A 20,027-nucleotide genomic window follows, 5' to 3' on the forward strand; every position below is an offset into this window, starting at 1 on the left:
GCAACTTTTTATAGAAAAATCACCATATTGTGCATGAGCTGAAAATGTGCTATTAAGGTCACTATACGGGCATTTCATGCAAAGATGGGCTCAATAAAGGACAGAAATGGTATGGACCTAACAGAAGCAGAAGATATTAAGAAGAGGTGGCAAGAATACACAGAAGAACTATACAAAAAACATCTTCACAACACAGATAATCATGATAGAGTGATCACTCACCTAGAGCCAGACATCCTGGAATGTGAAGTCAAGTGGGTCTTAGGAAGCATCACTATGAACAAAGCTAGTGGAAGTGATGGAATTCTGCTTGAGCTATTTCAAATCCTAAAAGATGATGCTGTGAAAGTGCTGCACTCAATATGCCAGCAAATTTGGAAAACCCAGCAGTGGCCACAGGACTGGAAAAGGTCAGTTTTCATTCCAATCCCAAAGAAAGGCAATCCCAAAGAATGCTCACACTACTGCACAATTGCACTCATCTCACATGCTAGCAAAGTGATGCTCAAAATTCTCCAAGCCAGGCTTCAGTAATGCGTGAACCGTGAACTTCCAGATGTTCAATCTCGTTTTAGAAAAGGCAGAGGAACCAGAGATCAAACTGTCAACATCTGCTGGATCATCGAAAAAGCAAGAGAGTTCCAGAAAAACATCTATTTCTACTTTATTGACTATGCCAAAGCCTTTGACTGTGTGCATCACAATAAACTGTGGAAAATTCTGAAAGAGATGGGAATACCAGAGCACCTGACCTGCCTCCTGAGAAGTCAGGAAGCAACAGTTAGAACTGAACTTGAAACAACAGACGGGTTCCAAATAGGAAAAGGAGCATGTCAAGGCTGTATATTGTCATCCTGCTTATTTAACTTATATGCAGAGTACATCATGAGAAGCACTGGGCTAGAAGAAGCACAAGCTGGAATCAAGATTGCCAGGAGAAATATCAATAACCTCAGATATGCAGATGACACCACCCTATCCAGAAAGTGAAGAAGAACTAAAGAGCTTCTAAATGAAAGTGAAAGAGGAGAGTGAAAAAGTTGGCTTAAAGCTCAACATTCACAAAATTAAGATCATGGCATCTGGTCCCATCACTTCATGGCAAATAGATGGGGAAACAGTGGCTGGCCTTATTTTGGGGGGCTCCAAAATCACTGCAGATGGTGATTGCAGCCATGAAATTAAAAGACGCTTACTCTTTGGAGGGAAAGTTATGACCAACCCAGAAAGCATATTAAAAAGCAGAGACATTGCTTTACCAACAAAAGTCTGTTTCGTCAAGGCTATGGTTTTTCCAGTAGTCATGTACGGATGTGAGAGTTGGACTATAAGGAAAGCTGAGCACCAATGAATTGATGCTTTTGAACTGTGGTGTTGGAGAAGACTCTTGAGAGTCCCTTGGTCTGCACGGAGATCCAACCAGTGCATCCTAAAGGAGATCAGTCCTGGGTGTTTATTGGAAGGACTGATGTTGAAGCTGAAACTCCAATACTTTGGCCACCTGATGCGAAGGGCTGACTCATTTGAAAAGACCCCGAGGCTGGGAAAGATTGAAGGCAGGAGGATAAGGGGATGACAGAGGATGAGATGGTTGGATGGCATCACCGACTCAATGGACATGAGTTTGAGTACACTCCAGGAGTTGGTGATGGACAGGGAGGCCTGGCATGCTGTGGTCCATGGTGTCACAGAGAGTCGGACATGACTGAGCAGCTAACTGAACTGAACAGGCATATGTGGTTTAATTTGCACATTAGCCCTTACATTGAACTGCTTCTTCCCCGTGGAGACTTTTTCTTTCAATAGTTAGGAGCATGAACACATGATCTACTTGGCCAAAGTGGTTCATTCCTCCATTCACAGTGATGGAGCCACAGAATGGGCATATAACTCAAACCAGACCATATCTACTAAACTTATTAAAGGAACACTGAGATGGATAATGTCTCCTATGCACTTTTGTCAGAACCATGGAAGGCGTGGAACTGCCAATGGCATGGAAGATGCCTGATGATGAAGCCAAAGAGAGAAAAGTGGAGCCGAGCTACAGAGCAAGAGGCAGTATCTAGAACGGCCTGTGAGCTCCTGCATCCAGTCTTATTTGAGGACAACTGAACTATACTTTTCAGTTAAATGAACCAATTAATTTCATACATAAATAAAAAGCATATATTACCTCTATATCCTTATTTCTAAAACAAACAGGAATATACTCTATACACTGCTCCACATACTGATTTTTTTCACTTAACAACACATTTGTAGACTCCTCATATTAGCACTTACAGATCTACTTTATTATTCTTTAATAGCTGGATAAAACTCCATTGTGTGGGTGTGACATGGTATATTATTCTATTTCTTCACTGGTCAACATTTAGGACATTTACAATCAGTTGCTAAATCAAACTAAACAACAATGAATATCCCTAGACTTGTATTTTAAGTGTTTTTGTGCTGCATGCAGATATATCTCTAGGCTTTCAGGAAGCAACTGAAAACCTGATTCTGAAATTTAAACAGAAATTCAAAAGATCTAAAACAATCAACAAAATTTGAAGAAAGAAACTGTGAACTATTCACGAAATGGATTTCAAGACATTATAAAGTTGGAGTAATCAGGACTGTAGCTTTAGTATAGGAATAGGTGAAGAGATCAATGTAACATGATGTAGAGTTCAGGAAAAAAAAATGTGCATGCACATTTAACTGAATTTCAACAAAGATACTAAAATAACAATGGGGAAATAAAAATCTTCTCAATAAATTGAACTGAAACAACTAGAAAAAAAGAAGACCTGTGGAAAATATGAACTTTAACCTCTATCTCATACCATGCACAAAAATTAATTTGAAACAGATCATAAACCTAAGTGTATATAGACACACCTCAGCCATATTGCAGATATGGATCCACGTCACCACAGGAGATGCCCAAGGAGAAGTGGAGAGACAAGGGAACCGCCAGTCAGTGGAGCTAACAGAACACACACAACATTTAACCCTTAAGTTTGCCATCTCATATGGGTGCGATTTATGATGCCTCGAAATGATCATAATAGTCACAGTGAAGATCACTGATCACAGATCACTATAACAAATATAACAATAACGAAAACGTTTGAAATGTTGTGAGAACTGCCAAAATGTGACACAGAAATGAAACGAGCAAATGCTGTTGGAAAAACAATGCTAATAGCCTTAATCAAATCAATATTGCCACAAGTCTTCAATTTAAAAAAAAAAGCAAAATCTGCAAGTCACAACAAGTTGAAATGCAACAAAATAAGGTATACCTGTACACTAAAACTGCAAGGCTTACCAGAAGAAAATTCATTCAGGAGAGTATCTCTACAAGCTTGGGCAAAAGTCCTGAATAGATACTTCACTAAAGAAGATGTGTGAGTGGCCAGTTAGTCCATGAAAAGGTGCTCAGCATCACTAGTCAGCAGAGAAATGCAAAATACAACTACAGTTAGCTACCACTTCACACCCAATGGAATGACTTAAATTTTAAAAACGATAACACCAAACGTTAGTAAAGAAATGTAGCAAACATACATTAAGACAGCACCCATGCTGGTGAAAGTGTAAAACTGTACAATCACTTTGTGTGTGCATGGGATAGTCGCTCAGCCATGTCTGACTCTTTGCAACCCCCCAGGACTGTAGACCGCCAGGCTCCTCTATCCATGTAATTCTCCAGGCAAGAATACTAAAGTCGGTAGCCATTTCCTTCTCCAAGGGATCTTTCCGACCAAGGGATGGAACCCGGGTTTGCTGCAGTGCAGTCAGATTCTCTACGGTCTGAGCCACCTTACAATCACTTTATAAAACTGTTTGGCAGCTTGTCACATTAAACATACACTTACACCATGACTCAGCAATTCATTTCCTAAGAATTTACCCAAGAGAAATGAAAACCATGGCCACAAGAAGTCGTGCACAAAAGTGTTCATGATAATTAAAAACAACAAAAACATTATCAATAGGGAAATAAATTCTAGTATATTCAAGTCGTGAAACACTACCCGGCAATAAAGAACGGCCTTTTCACGGTGCATGTTCAGATTCCCAACACAGAGTTTGCCAGGGTTTCTTAGAGAACAAGTCCACAGGACAATAATCACAAAGCGGTCACAAAGAGGTAGACACGAGTTAGCGACTAAACAACAAAAATATTTACAAACCCTCTTGTGGTCCCACCGCTGAATGCTGTGCTTCTTGGCTGGGGAGAGGTTTCCGTCGGGCCCATTAACTCATTCAAAAAACGTGCTGTTAAAATCATGGTTCCTTCCTGAGGCGGCTGCTCCCAGGAGCCCTAGCACTGGCCAGAGAAAACCCCAGCAACATCATCACCAACCCGTTACACCGTCACAAGGGTTGAAAAGCCTTGTTTGAATAGGAAATAAGACTAAAACGGCTGTGGTGCGGCGTTTTACCTGTATGCCGTTTGGGTGTTCATGCGCCCAAAGAGACACGCCAGGAGTTTTTAATTAACTTGGATCACTTAATTGACTTGTAAGGAAGTCAATTTAGTTGACTTGTAAGTAAGTAACATCATGGACTCAATGGATGTGAATGTGAGCAAACTCTGGGAGATAGCGGAGGACATAGAAGTCTAGTGTGCTTTAGTCCATGGGGTAGCAAAGAGTCAGACACAATTTATTGACTGAACAAGTATCAATAGAAAATAAGGATATTGATATTTTATCTATCAAAGTATTTTCCCAAGATATTTTTCTTTTATCATCTATTTTTTTCATAATCTTTCACATTATTTTATAACTTTTAATATGTGTAATTATTGTTAAATACTGCCTATGAAGTCTCACAAGGTTTCCCTGGTAGCTCAGCTGGTAAAGAATCCATCTGCAATGCAGGAGACCTGGTTCAATTCCTGGGTCAGGAAGATCCCCTGGAGAACAGATAGGCTACCCACTCCAGTATTCGTGGGTTTCCCTGGTAGCTCAGATGGTAAAGAATCTGCCCGCAATGTAGGTTGCCTGGGGTCGATCCCTGGGTTGGGAAGATCCCCTGGAGAAGGGAAGAGCTACCCACTTCAGTATTCTTGCCTGGAGAATTCCATGGACAGAGGAGCCTGGCAGGTTACAGTCCATGGGGTTGCAAAGAGTCTGACACGACTGAGCAACTAAACACACACACACGAAGTCTCAGCATAGCAAGAAAATGCTTATGCATTCTATAAACATCTTGTCACTAACAGCTATTTTAGATTCTAAAATGCAGTTAAAATTTTAATTTCATAAATTTAGAATAGGTGTACAGCTTTGGACTCTAGCAAAAATAGGATAAACTCTATAGTAGTAAATATCTTCCTTTCTTATTAGCCTTTGCCTATGTCAAATACATTTGTAAACCATTTTGCTTGTAGTATCTTAATACAGGGAAGAAATGAAAATACGTGTGCCCCTTTAAGGAACAGAAACACCAGTCCTCCTGCAAGCCATAGATTTAAATGTGTTCCATGACTCTCTGTCCTTACATTCAGTATCCAATCTATCCAACAAGTTCTCCAAAACATATATCTAAATTGTTCAGTTCTCTCCCTCCCCATCACTACCATCTCAATCCAAGCCACCATCATCTTCCATTAGAACTATCACTATAAACCCCCGGTGTCCCTTTCTTCCACTGTGACCTCTCCACCATCCATTCTCAACCCAGCAGCCAGAGTGCTGATTTTATCATTTACATAATGCAGTCCCTTTCTCTTATTTAAAACTTCTAACAACTTTCCAATCACAATTGAAATAAAAACCAACTTCTTCCCAGCTCACAAAGCCCTAGGTGATCTGCCCTTGCTTTCCTTTCCACCCACATCTTGGGCTATTCTCTTCCTCATACACTGCATTTTATCACAAAAGCCTTGCTTAAGCTCCTCTAACACACACTGAAGTTCTTGAGAACCTTTTGCCTCTTGCAAGCTGTTCCCAGAGTTAAGTATTCCTCTGCCAGCCCCAACCCCTCCAATCCTTGCATAGTTTGCTAGCTACCTTGTCAGGGAAGTCACCCTTGGCCTCGCAGTCACACCATATGATGTCACCCAATTTAATTGTCTGCACAATAATTGTCACTTTGATTTTTTGTTTGTGTTCACTATTTACAAGCATATTTTTGGCTGCCCTCACTAAAATGTAAGTTCCAGATTTTCAGACTTTGTCTTTCTTAACACTGTATACCCAGCACCAATAACTGTATTTGATATATGATAGATAACTTTCAGGAAATTAGAACAACCCTGAAATACAGTGTCCCTTCTCTGAGGCAGTATTCAAAAAAGAGATTAGACAAATACCTATTAAGAAAGCTAGAGATTTTTATTCCAGGCAATACGATCAACCTGCAGGCTTCCTCCTTCTTTTACACTCCTTGCATTTGCTACTGAGAACTTCTGCCCATTCTTCAATCCTTTCCTTCCATGCTGTTACTCTGTGGGCTCCCAGTGCCCTCAATTCTTGCCTAGCTCTTTAAACTTGGTCTACAGTATTGGCCTTCCTATATCCTTGAAATAATTTTTCTTCTTTAGGAATTAAACATAGAAGAAATAGTAAAGAATGCTATAGCTGTACATAACCTCTTTATCACCTCTCCTGGATCTCCCATATGTATGCACTAACATTTCATAATTATCAGGTTCTATTTCTTCTCAGAATTCCTATTATACATGGAAACATTTCCTAACACTACCTTTATTCATATGACAGACCATTAACATCCATGAGAAGTATTTTAACATGTCATTACAATATACAATTTCTCCTATAAAAAATGCATTAATTATTAGTGAAAACTTTTAACTGATCTAGAAAGATTTTATAGGGACAGAAACAAAAGAATTTACAAAGTCATAAACATAAATTTTGTGACTAAAATAAACTCCATGCTATTTATGCGTTAGTTGAATGGCAAAGGATTACATTCCATGAATTTTCAGGGTCAGTCAGGAATAGTGAAAAAGAAAACACAAATGTTAAATCCAGTAATGTCAAGGTTTTCTCTCCTTGAAATCTTATTCAAAGATGCATTTTATGCTTCTATGCCATCCTATTTAGATTATCAAATAGCATCATATGTAACTATTAATATATATTATAAACAATTTACTTGACTGCCGTGCATGCCTGCTCTTTAAAATCTAATAATTCAACACTTCCAGAAGATTTATAATGTACTAGCAATTCACTCAAAACAGATTTAAGTGTGGTGCCCTCCAGCAGAGCATTAGCCTTCACACTTGTTGTGAGGGACAAACACATTGATTTTTCTAGTTCTTCTCATAACAATTAAATACAGGTAGTTGAGGACAGAAAAAAATCTTAAGTCAATTCTCTTGAAAAGGGGCCTCTAAGAATATTTAAATGTCCTTGGTCATATTTTTCAAATGTGAAGAATTTCATGTCCATATAAACATATCAGTCCATTTCTGTTTATTCCTGAAAGCATTGTAATTCACAGATCAGCAAGTGTATATGAAGTGATTTATTTGTAGAAATTTGTCATTAAATTTACACCTTTCTGCACTTGGGAAAGGAAGTGTTTCTGAGAGCAGGCAGCTTGTCCACACTTGTACATAACAATTTTACATCTAAGATCCTTTATTTCAAGTATACAAGTAAGCGCCCAAAACTTTTTGTTCCTATCAGAAAATAAGGATATAGGTAGGCTTGAATTAGGAGAAACTGTCCAGTCTGAGCACAAATTTGGGGAACAGGTGTCTGGTAAAATTCACCCAAATTGAAGTATTTTGCTAATCTATTGCTATTCTCTACAGGAGCTAGTAATTTTTAAAATGGAAACATGCTTGAGAACAGCATGTTATATTTAATACATACTAAATGATTTTGTCAACCTCAAACAAGATAACGGAGAAGGCAATGGCAACCCACTCCAGTACTCTTGCCTGGAAAATCCCATGGACGAGGAGCCTGGTAGGCTGCAGTCCATGGGGTCGTGAAGAGTCGGACACGACTGAGCGACTTCACTTTCACTTTTCACTTTCATGCACTAGAGAAGGAAATGGCAACCCACTCCAGTGTCCTTGCCTGGAGAATCCCAGGGACGGCGGAGCCTGGTGGGCTGCCGTCTATGGGGTCGCACGGAGTTGGACACGACTGAAGCGACCTAGCAGCAGCAGCAGCAAAGAAGATAAAATACTTATTCTATAGGCAGGAACCACCTATGTCCTTCGTTTGGACCACCCATTCCCCCTCCCACCAGGGCTGGTCCACGTGCTCCCTCTGGGCGTGTCTGGTCAGTGTCTGACTGCTCCATCTCCTTTCCGCCCTCTTCCCCCAGTCCTCCCGTAGTGTTGTGCCACACTCACACAACCCCATTATGGTTATATTGGGCCTCTTTATTGCATTACTCAGACTTTCCTGCTCTGATGACTAGTTCTTAGAAGGTCACCTTGCCCTTCTCCTGTGATTGCTGACCATCGCACAGTTGGTCTCTGTTCTGCATTTTCTCAGGTGGTGAGCTGCCACTGCCTACTTCAGTTTGGAAATCTTTTGCCTTTCAGTGAACTTCCTGGAAAGTTCTTCATCTTTTCCATCTGAATGTCTTTATAGGATAGGCCAAAGCCACTTTGTTTTGCTGTCTCAACACCAGTCACAGAATATTATTACGAGCGTAAAGGAGGCTCTTCAGAACAATGAGTATCCACCTAATTCATAGCATCACCAATAGCTGGCGTTATTATCTCAGTATTTGCTAAGGTAAGGGCTCAACTGAAAGAACCTGGATGTATCCTAGAAGTCAGTCTTAAATGGCTTAATGTTGGTGTCACACAGCTGAGGGGAATGGATTCACAGGATTTATGAACAATTTCAACCACTCCTCCCATATTGACTCATCTTGAGCACACTTCCACTGAAATACCCTCCCTTATATCCTTCCATCAGATCATATCCATCCTTAAAGTTCCGATTAGTCTAAATGAATGAGTGCCTGTAAGGATGTCCTTTCTAGTTCTAACAGACCAGCAACAAGAACTTTAGGAAATGTCTCTGTGGTTACATCCAGAACCTCAGGGCAAAACCCTGCCTCTTTTTCCCAAACTGCTTGCTCTGTTGGGGAGTCTCTGATGCCTACCACATAATGGATTATCTCTCTGCCCAGACCCATTAAATTAACACTTTGATAGTTATATGCTTGGCTCTCAATTCCAACCTCAGCCCTGGACTATTGTACATACGTCCCCTTGGCTCCATATTCTCAGGCTCTGCTTTTAGGAAACCAGACTTCAGACAATCCCTCATGGCCAAACTTAATTCTGATTAATTTAAAAGATGAAAAGAAAATATGGAAAAATTAAAACACACACTTGGTGAGAACATGTTTGCCCCAACACTGGCCTCAACATAAGCTGACCAATCCAAGATTTGATCACTTGTCACCATTAAAGTAAAACACAAATACCATCATCAGACTTTCCCCTCATTCAATTGCAATTCAGGTTCATAACTTTTGAGTCTTTACCTGGCTCCAAACTTTTTCTTCTGAGTCCTTATATTTCCATCCCTCCAGACCTCCAGGCTGGCCCTTGTGGTATTCTCCTTGGCAGAAGAGCCTCAGATTTCTTCAGCAAACATTGCTTTGACTTACACCTTTAGTTCCCCAAATCCTGTGACTTTAGGTTGGATCTCTCTGTCGTGGCCTTGTGTTTACAAGTTGTAGTCCCTGGGTCAGAGAAAGGGACACTAGGTAATTTTTATTTCAGTTTTAAATCACTTATTTCTATAATGGTAGTTGGTGCACTGTGAGTTTTGTGAACTAAGTTCAGGTTTCTTTAAAAAGAAAAATAAGTCTATCAAGAGGAAAATCCCACAGACGTTATATACTACCATTCCAGGAAAGAACTTAAAACCATTAATGCCTGCAAATCTCCTATTAACATGGCATGTGAAACTTATTCCTATTTAAAATATATAAAACTTGTCCCAAAGTGGAAAAAATTGTGTGAAAATTATACAGTCTGAAATAAAGATATTAATTAGCTAGCTTTGAACTGCAAGCAAATTGTCTGCAACTGAAAGATTCTTATTTTTTACCAACTCTCAACTCCTTTAATTTTCTCGCACTTTTAATTTTATTTTTATGTAAAAAACTAAAGTTATGTTACTTTCCAGTCAATACATAGGTTACCAATTGAAATTCAGCCAACAATTCTAACCACTTTGAACTTGTGTCTCATTAAAAATAAAAACATTTACCAGTACTATATTCCAGTTCCCTAGGTAACCAAGACTTCATTTCAAAAACGGACTGGATAGTCACAAGTAAGCATAATATACACACATACACTAAACCAAACAAAAGGCAATTTTACTTCACTTGCTAAAATAGATTTGACCAAGTGCTTTTGCATGATGACAGATGGTAGCTGCATTAATATTTATGTTGGACATGGCAAGAGAGGCTCAGAGGAAAAAGAGTTTATATTGAAGATTTATCCTTGGAAATAGGTAAAAATCAAGTTGTCAGTGTAGAATGACCACAGGTTCCCAAATATGAGCATGAATCCATGCTCTACCACCCTAAACAGATATATTATCTTGCATAAGTCTTATGTTCTCTAAACCTCAGTTTCCCCATGAATTAGAACTAAATTATAAGACTGCAATGGAAATTAAGTGAGCTAATGCTTGTAAATCATAATTATAGCTACCATTTTCCACATGCTCCCCCTGGATTCATGTTTAGTTGCTCATTCGTGTCTGACTCTTCGAGATCTCATGGACGATAGCCCACCAGGCTCTTCTGTCCATGGGACGCTGTCTGGGTTTGTCATAGCTTTTTTTCCAAGGAGCAAGCACCTTTTAACTTCATGGGTACAGTCATCATCTTCAGTGATTTTGGAGCCCAAGAAAATAATGATGGGGTAAATATTGGCACCTTCATTTTACTGACAAAGAAAGGAAGATTCTGAGAGTTTAGATAATTTTTCCATGTCCTCACAACTGATAAGTGGCAGGGGTGAAATTCAAAACTAAGGTTTCAAAGTCCTTGCTCTGGACCACTCCACTGTCCTGCAGCAAGATTGTACCTTAATTACAGTAGGCATTCTATAATGCTTTTTCTTATTAATTAGTATTGCAAATGCAAGGGGCACTTTGAGGGCTTCCAACTTGCATGACTCTAGAAGAATCATTCACATCTGAGTCTACGTGAATGGCACACCCTTAGGAGTTATGCACTGAACATCTAGTATTTCTGTAAATGGTAATCCTTGGCACTATTTTTCACAGGTCTCTGTAATTAAAAAAGTAGAGATGGAAATAGATTTAAAAGAGAATCTTTGTTTATAGTGGATTCATAATATGTTGGCTCTCCCAGCATCTTCATAACAACTTTCACTTGTTTAAAGAATGCCCTAAATTATGACTCTTATCTCTAAAGCTGGAACTCAGAACCGCTTTACGTTGCTTAGGAAGTTTGAGTACAAGTAGGGGCATGAATTTAAGCCAATCAAGGTCATCTGTATTTCATTCCAGAAGTAATAAATGTGGGGCACCATACCTGACTTTCACTGTTTACCTCCTCTTAAAATGTTTAATTTTCACTTTTGCCATCTCCTTACAGCATGGTCTTCATACTGGGTCACCAATCCTCACTTTGCACCATCACAATAGTTTAACAAAGTTTTCTAAATAACTCTTCTCTTCCTAAAATAACTTTTTTGGCAATGCCAGCTGTCAAGATAGAAATATTTTTCAGTCTCTCCTCATGGTATATACTTAACATAAGTGGATGGCACATAGAAAGTGCTCAGTAAATGCTAGTTCCCTTACTGTCTTCCCTACACATCCCATTTCCTCTTCAAGAACAGGAACTAGGCCTTATACCTACTATTGTACCCAAAGCGTCCAGTGTTGTATATCAGGAGGTGCATAACATGTTAACTTGGTGATGATGGTGGTGGTAAGGACCCAAAATACAACTATAAAGCACAAAAATATACACCAAAATATACACACCAAGGAAACCAGATCTGAAAGAGACACATGCACCCCAATGTTCATCGCAGCACTGTTTATCATAGCCAGGACATGGAAGCAACCTAGATGCCCATCAGCAGACGAATGGATGAGGAAGCTGTGGTACATATACACCATGGAATATTACTCAGCCATTAAAAAGAATTCATTTGAATCAGTTCTAATGAGATGGATGAAACTGGAGCCCATTATACAGAGCGAAGTAAGCCAGAAAGATAAAGACCATTACAGTATACTAACACATATATATGGAATTTAGAAAGATGGTAACGATAACCCTATATGCAAAACAGAAAAAGAGACTCAGATGTATAGAACAGACTTGTGGACTCTGGGAGAAGGCGAGGGTGGGATGTTTCAAGAGAACAGCATCGAAACATGTATATTATCTAGGGTGAAACAGATCACCAGCCCAGGTTGGGTGCATGAGACAAGTGCTCGGACCTGGTGCACTGGGAAGACCCAGAGGGATCGGGTGGAGAGGGAGGTGGGACAGGGGACCGGGATGGGGAATACATGTAAATCCATGGCTAATTCATTTCAATGTATGACAAAAGCTACTGTAATGATGTAAAGTAATTAGCCTCCAACTAATAAAAATAAATGGAAAAAAAAATAAAAATAAAAGAAAAGTATTACAATAAAAAAAAAAAAAGCACAAAAAAGTGCCCATAACTACTTGCTATAGGCAAATATTTGTGGTCCTTCAAAATTAATATCCCAAAGTGCTGGTATTTGAAGGAAGGGTTTGTGGAAAGTGAAGAGGTCATGAGGACAGAGACCTCATGATCAGGATTAGTGCCCTTATAAAAGAGGCCCCAGAGAGTTTTCATGCCCCTTCTGTCACGTGAGAATACAATCAGAAGGGGACTGTCTCTGAATCAGGAAGTAGGCCTCATCAGATACAGATCTGCCAGTGCAATAATCCTGGACTTCCAGCCTTCAGAACCGTGAGAAAGAAATTTGTTTAAAAGACACCCCATCTATGATATTTCAGTTATAGTAGCCTAAACAGACTAAGACACCACCCATGCCTAAATGCTATATTTCATTTTACAAGTGTCCTATGGAAAAGAAACAAAGAAAATTAAATACCAATTTTTGCTAATCATCTTTTCCCTTTTAAATAATGCATTTTGTTTTTTCATATAATCCTGCAAGTATCAGAGCCTTCTTTCTATCTTGAACTATTTTTCTTTGTTCAACTATCTCTTTTGTTTTATTAAAACTCTCAACTGAGCATTCCCAAAGGCTCTGGGCAATGTAAATTAATTCCTAGGGGCTCAGCCTTAATCATCTGGTAACAGAGCAGAGTGAGAATATGACCTGCCTTGGGTATCAGGAGTTGCCCAGGCTGCCTAGTGATAACCATTATTTACACAGACACGCCCTTCACAAGAACCTTAACCCCTTCTACTCTGTCAGCAACTTTAATGGCTTAATGATCCTCAAAGCCTGTGATACTATGAACACAAATTACCCATCTCCCAAGCCTGTTCAAGCTCTCCAGGTTAGCCAGGTTGGTCTTCACCATCTCCTGTAACACTAGCTGATCACTCCTCTCTGTTTCTGCATGTGGCTGCACAGAATCTGCCTGTCCATCTCTTCTTTTGAACTTCAGTGAAATGCCCCCTTCTGCCTCTCTTGCAGCTCCAGAGTAAATGTTAGTAATTATTCAATGAATATTAATTTTTTTCTTAAATTTAATTTTTATTTGATCTTGGAATATAGCTGATTTACAATATTGTGTTAGTTTCACAGCAAAGTGCTTCTGTTTCATATATATGTATAAAAGTGAAAGTGTTAGTCGCTCAGTCATGTCCAACTCTTTGTGACCCCATGAACTGTAGCCCACCAGGCTCCTCTGCCCGTGGAATTCTCCAGGCAAGAATACTGGAGCTGATTACCACTTCTTTCTCTAGGAGATCTTCCCAACCCAGGAATTGAACCTGGGTCTCCCAAATTGTGGTCAGATTCTTTACTATCTGAGCTACCAGAAAAATTACATTCAGTTATATATGAGTATATATATATGAAACTGAATCACTTTGCTGCACACCTGAAACTAATATGAGTGTATATATATATAAAAGGTTGAATATATATATATATATATAACTGAATCACTTCCCTGTACAACTGAAACTAACACAGTATTGTAATCATCTACATTCCAAGGAAAAATAAAAATTGTTGTTCAGTCATGTCCAACTCTTTGCAACCCCATGGACTGCAGCATACCAGGCTTCCCTGTCCATCACCATTTCCCAGAACTTGCTCAAACTCATGTCCATTGAATCAGTGATGCCATCCAACCATCTCATTCTCTGTCGTCCCCTTCTCCTCCTGCCTTCAGTCTATACCAGCATCAAGGTCTTTTCCATTGACTCAGCCCTTCACATCAGGTGCCTAAAGTATTGGAGCTTCAGCTTCAGCATCAGTCCTTCCAATGAATATCCAGGGTTGATTTCTTTTAGGACTGACTGGTTTGATCTCCTTGCTGTCCAAGGGACTCTCAAGAGTCTTCTCCAGTACCACAGTTCAAAAGCATCAATTCTTTGCTGCTCAGCCTTGTTTATGGTCCAAGTCTCACATCCATACATAAATACTAGAAAAAAAAATAGCTTTGACTATATGAACCTTCAACAGCAAAGTAACACCTCTGCTTTTTAATATGTTGTCTAGGTTTGTCATAGCTTTTCTTCCCAGGAGCAAATGTCTTTTAATTTCATGGCTGCAGTCACCATCCACAGTGATTTTGGAGCCCAAGCAAATAAAGTCTGTCATTGTTCATTTTTTTCCCATCTATTTGCCATGAAATGATGGGATCAGATGTCATGATCTTCATTTTTTGAATGTTGAGTTTTAAGCCAACTTTTTCACTCTCCTCTTTCACATTTATCCAGAGGCTCTTTAGTTCCTCTTCACTTTCTGCCATAAAGGTGGTGTCATCTGTATATCTGATGTCATCTGCATATCTAATTTAAATAAAAATTAAATTTAAGAAAAATATTGACATTCACTGAGTAATTACTAACATTCTATATTCATTCTTCTAACTATTAGGTTGATACAAACATAATTGTGGCTTCAGACCATGAATTTTAAATCATTATAATAATAACTAGGCTCAAACATATCTTTATTAATCAAAATAGGAACCACTACAATCAACAATTTGGCCAACAAGAAATGTTTGTTTATTCCTGTAGCGTAAAAATCCATGCTTCAGGATTCAATGAACTATTGGAAAGCATTTTCTGCATCCTGCTGGTTGTGAAAGCTTCCCAGGTGGCACTAGTGGTAACAACCTGCCTGCCAAAGCAGGAGATGAAAGAGACGCAGGTTCGATCCCTGAGTTGGGAAGATCCCCTGGAGGAGGGCATGGCAACCCACTCCAGTATTCTTACCTGGAAAATACCATAGACAGAGGAGCCTGGTAGACTATAACCCATAGGGTCATGAAGAGTTGGACACGACTGAAGAGAATTAACACACACACACACACACATATATATATATCCATTCATTTTCAGATTCTTTTCACATATAGGTAATTAGAGAGTATTGAGTAGAGTTATCAGTGCTATATAGTGATCCTTGTTGATTATCTATTTCATATAGTGGTGAGTATACATTAATCCCAAGCTCCTAATTTATACTCCCCACCTTTCCCTTTTTGGTAACCATAAATCTGTTTGCAAAGTTGTGTCTTTTTCTATTTTGTAAATAAGTTCATTTGTATCATTTTTAGATTTCACATATAAGTGATATTATATGATATTTGTCTTTGCCTGATTTACTTCACTTCATATGATCATCTCTAGGTCCATCCAGGTTGATATACCACATCTTTTCCCATTCATCTGCTGATGGACATCTAGGTTGCCTCTATGTCTTGGCTATTGTCAACAATGCTACAATAAATTTTTTAAATTGGAGTATAATTGCTTTACACTGTGTGTCCGTTTCCGCGGTACTGCAAGGTGGATCAGCCATGTGTACACATGTATCCCCTTTCTCTTGGCTTTCCTTCTCGTTTAGGTCACCAGAGAACACTGAATTTCTCCTGCTCGACAGAATGTTCTCCTTAATTACCTGTTTTATACATAGTAGTGGACATTCACCAACCTCAATCTCTCAGGTCAGCCCACCCGCCGCCTTTCCCCCACGGTGTCCATACATTTGTTCCCTAGTATATGTCGTTATTTCTGCTTTGCAGAAAATATCATCTATACCCTCTTTCTAGATTCCACATATATACAGTAATATATTACATTTGTTTTTCTCCACTTCATTCTGTATGATAGTCTCCATTCTGTATGATAGGTCTATCCATGTATCTGCCAAAGACACAACTTTGTTACTTTTTATAGCTGAGTAATATTCTGTGCTATATATATATACCACATTTCTTTATTCATTTCTCTATTGATAGACATTCAGGTTGCTTCCATATCTTGGCTATTGTAAATAGTGCTGCAATGAACATTGGGGTGCATGTATCTTTTTGAATTATGGCTCTCTTTGGGTACATGCACAATAGTGGGATTGCTGAGTCACATGGTAGTTCAACTTTTAGCTTTTTATAGAACCTCCATACTGTTCTCCATAGTGGTTGTATCAGTTTACATTCCCACCAACAGTGTAAGAGGGTTCCCTTTTCTCCACACCTTCTCCATGATTTATTGTTTGTAGATTTTTTGATGATGGCAATTCTGACCATTGTGAGCTGATAACTCATTGTAGTTTTGATTTGCGTTTTTCTAATAATTACTGATCTCCAGCATCTTTTCATGTGTTTGTTGACTATCTATCTGTATATCTTCTCTGGAAAAATGTCTATTTGAGGCTTCCACCTACTTTTTTTATTGGGTTGTGTTTTGTTTTGTTTTGCTTCATTGCACTGCATGAGCTGTTTGTATATTTTGGAGAGTGATCCTTTGTCAGTTACTTTATTTACAAATATTTTCCCCCATTCTAAGAGTAATCTTTTCATCTTGTTTATGGTTTCATTTCCTGTGCAAAAGCCCTTAAGTTTAATTATGTCCCATGTTTATTTTTGTTTTTATTTTCATTACTCTGGGAGAGGTCAAAAAAGATCTTGCTATGATTTATGTCAAAGAGCATTCTACCTATGTTTTCCTCTGGGAGTTTTATAGCGTCTGGCCTTATATTTAGGTCTTTAATCCATTTTGAGTTTATTATCCTGTATGGTGTTAGTGGTCTAGTTTCATTTCTTTTACATGTAGCTGTCCAGTTTTCCCAGCACCACTTATTGAATAGAATGTCTTTTCTTCATGTTGCCTCCTTTGTCATAAATGAGGTGACCATAGGTGGGTGCGTTTATCTCTGAGCTTTCTATTCTGTTCCATTGATCTATATTTCTGTTTTTGTGCCAGAGCCATACTGTTGAATCTATAGCTTTGTAGTGTAGTCTGAAGTCAGGAGTCTGATTTCTCCAGCTCCATTTTTCTTTCTCAAGATTGCTTTGGCTACTCGGGATCTTCTGTGTTTCCATACAAACTGTAAAAAAAAATTGTTCTAATTCTATGAAAAATGCCATTGGTAATTTGAGAGGGCTTGTTCTGAATCCATAGATTGTTTTGGGTAGTAAAGTCATGTTCACAATATTGATTCTTTCAATCGAAGAACCTGGTATATCGCTCCATCTATTTGTGTTGTCATGGATTTCTTTCATCATTATCTTAGAGTTTTCTGCATACAGATCTTTTGCCTCCTTAGATAGGCTTATCCCTAGGTATTTTATACTTTTTGTTGCAATAGTAAGTGGGATTGCTTCTTTAATTTCTCTTATCTTTTGTTGTTAGTATATAGGAATACAAGAGACTTCTGTGTATTAATTTTGTATCCTGTAACTTTACTAAACTCTTTGATTAGCTCTAGTAGTTTTCTAGTGGTATCTTTAGGATTTCTAAGTATGGTATTATGTCATCTGCAATGTGACAGTTTTACTTCTCCTTTTCTAATTTGGGTTAGGGTTTTCTTCTCTGATTGACATGGCTAGGACTTTCAAAACCATGTTGAATAATAATGGCAATAGTGCACACCCTTGTCTTGTTCCTGATCTTAAAGGAAATGCTTTTAGCATTTCAACCACTGACTATGATGTTTGCTGTGGATTTGTCACATATGGTCTTTATTATGTTGAGGTAGGTTCCTTCTGTGCTCACTTTCTTGAGAGTTTTTATCATAAATGGATGTTGCATTTTGTCAAAAGCTTATTCTACATTTATTGAGGTGACCACATGATTTTTATTCTCCTCCACAACAGGAGACACACTCAGGCTGGGGTGTGCAGGGCTTTGGTACAGACCAAGGATATAGTTCTTACTTTGCCCTGCCTTTCACAAACTGCCCACTACCTTCTCCTTTGATCCTCTAAAGGTTCATTTCTGTCCCAGCTGATTTCCCCACTGCGAAGGAGTGGTTTTGAGTACAGGAACCTCTCCTCACCTTCAACTTCCCACCGAGATTTCTGGTCCCTTTTTTGATTCCTCTTTTCTTCCTTTATTTTTCTTTCTTTCATCCTACCTGGATGCCAAGGGAATTTTTCTTGTTCTTTAAGTTGTCTGAAGTCTTCCACAAATGTTCAGCAGGTCCTCTGTGAGAACTGTCCCATTTGTAGATGTATTCTGGATGTGTTTGTGAGGAGAGAGGAATTCTGCATCCTCCTATTCCATCATCTTGACACCTCCCGTCTCAACATTAATTTTTTGTATCCACAATATGAGAGCAACAGAACCTACTTCAGCATTGTTCTCAGGGTTAAATGGCATAAGGTATGTAAAGCACCTGGCACAGTGCCTGGTATATAACAATGCTCAATAGAAATAGGCTTCCTGCCTTCTCCTCCTCCAGCCCCGAGTGGTCTGTCTTCTCCCCGACTCTTCTAATATAGTGTTTTATTTCTTCTTCCACTTGTCTAGGCCCTGGCAAGCTCTTTTATTTAATTTAATCGGTTATTTAACCAACATTGAATTTGTCTAAAACTGTTCTATGAATTTGGGATGATGTACGGAATACACTCAGGGACTTGTCTTCAACAAATGCACGGTGTATAATGGGCAGTGAATTGTTTTAATTAAACATAATTGTACTACAAGTTAGTCTCTGCTACAAAGAAGTGATGTATAAAGGACAGAGTGACAGTCACTGCTACAGAATATAAATGAAAACCTCAGCAAAAGGATATTTAAGCTGGGTTATAAATAATTAATAAAACTTCATAGAATATGGCCAAAAAGTTGCTCAAGCAGAGAAAGGAAAATTTGTCCTGAAGAAATAGCTCACCATAAGAAAAAAATCCTGTAGGCGTACGTTGGCTTATTGTATTATTAATGGTGATTATCAAGACCATATTTTTTAAAGCAACAAACAGGATACCTAAATACAAAGGAAGTTATAGGGATAATGGAACAAAACATTTAGAAAAACTAAATGTGTAGTTGTCATTTCTAGGAAAGTAAAATGAATGAACAAAAACCTAATTATAAAAAACTAAGGAAATGGTTAAATAAGTAGTGACTAACCAAATCAAGGTACTATGTAGACTTTAATAATGATAATAATGGAATAAATGTAATATCATTTCAAATTTTTAAATAATCTAAAATTGAAATTTCTTATAACATGTGAACAAAGACTTCAAAGGAAAATGCTTAATAAAAACATGGCTGTTATTTGATGTGGCAGTGGTCATTATTTTATAAAAATCTTTTTGAAATCCTCTTATATTGTACAATTTCAAAAAGAAAAGATGAGGTGTTACTATTCAGGAAATGCTTTTATGTTTACGAAATTATTTTAAAATATTTTTCAGATTAACTTATAACAATTTTTTACTTGCCCTAAAAACGACAAACTGGAAGCATCAAGTATTCAATAAAGTAAATATTCCCACAATGTTAACTTACACTGCATTCTGGGAGCTTCCGCCTTGTCCCTCCCTATTTCCAAAACTCAAGTTGCTCCCATTTAGAAAGA

Source organism: Odocoileus virginianus, chromosome 21 (assembly GCF_023699985.2).
Source record: "Odocoileus virginianus isolate 20LAN1187 ecotype Illinois chromosome 21, Ovbor_1.2, whole genome shotgun sequence".
Classification (NCBI taxonomy): Eukaryota; Metazoa; Chordata; class Mammalia; order Artiodactyla; family Cervidae; genus Odocoileus; species Odocoileus virginianus.